The sequence below is a fragment of the Arvicola amphibius genome, chromosome 2, assembly GCF_903992535.2.
Source record: "Arvicola amphibius chromosome 2, mArvAmp1.2, whole genome shotgun sequence".
In the NCBI taxonomy this organism is placed as follows: Eukaryota; Metazoa; Chordata; class Mammalia; order Rodentia; family Cricetidae; genus Arvicola; species Arvicola amphibius.
This window is the reverse complement of record NC_052048.2, coordinates 18,484,548-18,487,024: the sequence shown is the minus strand read 5'-3', so window position 1 is coordinate 18,487,024 and position 2,477 is coordinate 18,484,548.

The following is a 2,477-nucleotide window of genomic DNA, read 5'->3' as shown; positions in this document are numbered from 1 at the left end:
TGAGAAGAGGACACGGGCCTTGTGTCATTAAATGGTCAGGCACCATTAGGGTGAGCAAATGTGTGGTGGGGTGTGGGAAGGAGAGAGAGTCAGAGAGAGGTTCATAGAAAGAGATGGGTCAAAGGCTGTGAAGAACAGGCTGTTGTGGGAGGCCTGTTTACCTCCCAGGGCCATGGTGTTGTCTGTTCCCGGGCTGCTACCAAGGGCCAAGTCTGGGTCTGAGAACCTATTGCAGCCAGGGTCTGTGTTGATGTTCATTAACCTATTACCATCTGGGGTCATGTGGATGTCCAGCATCTGGGACCATACCTGAGGACATGTTGGGTGACCAGGGCTACCCTGAAGCTGGGATGGTGCCCATTTCAGTGTCCTTTGTGGTCATAGTGGCATCTGGCCTGGGCTGCTTCTGAGGACCCTGTCTGAGTTCACAGTCCTACATCAGATAGGTCTGTGATGATGTTCATGGCCTGTGTCACTACCAAGGGCCATACAGATACCTGGGTTCTGGGTCACTGCCTGTGGGCATGTTGAAAACCAATGGCCATGCCGAGGCCGGGCCGTGACAATGTGGGTGGCTGCACTGCCATCAGTGACCACAGCGTTGGCTGGGTCCAAGCTGATATCAGGGGCCATGCCTGGTGCTATAGCACTACTACAGCCTGGATATGTATCAGTGTCAGTGGCTGCTATTACCACTGGAGGCTGTGCAGATGCCCAGTGCATGGGCTAACACCTGAGGCCAGGTTGGTGCCTGAGGGTCACACTGCCACCAGGGCCGTACAGATAAGAATGGACTACACAGCCACCAGGGACCATGGAGATGTCTGGGTCCTGGTTTCAGTTCAGGAGACACGGACATCAACACAGTCCTCAGCTGCAGTAGGTTCATGCCAAAATCAGTGGCCTGTGAAACCTATGGCCATGGTTTCATTGGGCCCAAACCCATGGTTCCACTGCAGGGACTGCTTCAATATCTGAGACTCTGGTTATTATCCAAGGCAATGTAGATGCATGGAGTCCAGGTGAACATTTTGAGGCTATCATACTGCTGCTAGGACCATGCAGATTGGGATGGCTGGCACTGACACCAGGGCCATATTGATGCCAGGCCAGAGCTGGGCCTGGCAGCCATTTCTGGGTCCATGACCCTGCTGCAGTCAGACTCTATGTTGAGGTCTATGATCCCTGTTACCACTGTGTTGAGCAACTGCCAGGAATCTGAACTGTCACATGGGGCCAGGTTGGAGTCCAGGGACCATGCTGTTGCTGGACCCATTCAGATCTTGAGAGACTTGTACAGTCACCTGAGGTCATGGTGATATCTGATGCCAAGCTGCTTCTGTTGACCACGTCTGAGCTTGTGATCCTTCAGCATCTGGGGTCTGTGTGGATGACCATTTCCTGTTTTTGCACCGGAGCCCATGCAAACCATGTACTGAATGAACCACGTGTTGAAACACTAGGGCCCTACTGAGCTAGCCCTGCCTCTCATTGGTCTGGAGTGACCTGCCTTCCCCACAGGAAAACTCACCCTAAACTTCTCCTGTCCTGAGATAATGGACCAACAACTGAAAGATGGCCTATCCCAATGAAAGAACTGGCCCAAACACATGGGAAATCTCAAGCCACCTCTCACTTCCAAATTGGGAGAACTGGCTCTACCCCCTCACCTGAAAGGAATGGTTCCAGAGACCAGGACTGACCAACTCAGTTGCCATCTTGGTACACATCCAGGGCTTGGAGATGACACACCCCAAATCTACCCTACATATGACATTCAGGAGTGTGTGAAGGGGCTGATCCTGTGGGACCATAGCCTCAGGATCTCCATGACTCAGGGCAGCAGCAGAATATCTGAGAGGAATGTAGGCGAGGGTCCAGTATTAACACTGTACCAAAACTAGGGGACTTAATCCACAACTCATCACACAATTTGCAAGTAAAGCTCTTTGGACTAAAGGGTTTAGTGCATGACACCCAACAGTTCCCAGTGACATTAAGATGAGTGAAGAAGTGATCGAGAGATGGGAAAGATGGAGGAGTGAAGTGTTTTACTTTTAAATTTTTTTAAAAATTCTTATTCTTTTCTTTTTGGCTCTCCTTTGGGTGGGGGGCAACTACAGGAGTGAGGGGTATATACAGAATGACTGGGACATGAGTGGGATTGGGGTGCAGGGCGTGAAATTTCCAAAGAATCAAAACAAAACAAAACAAACAAACAAACAAACAAACAAAAAAGAGCCACTGAGTGTTCCAAGATCTCTTACTCTCTGAAAAATATCTGGCTGTGGGATTTTGTGTTTGTTCTTTTCAGCTGTAAGAGGAAGCTTTTCTGATGATGGCCGAGCAAGTCACTGATAATATTTATCATTCTGTGTCTGGCTTATCTCACTCAGGATTTTTTTATAGTTCCATACATTTTACTACATTTTCATTTTTAATGACTGAGTAATGTTACACTGTATGAAAGTATCATA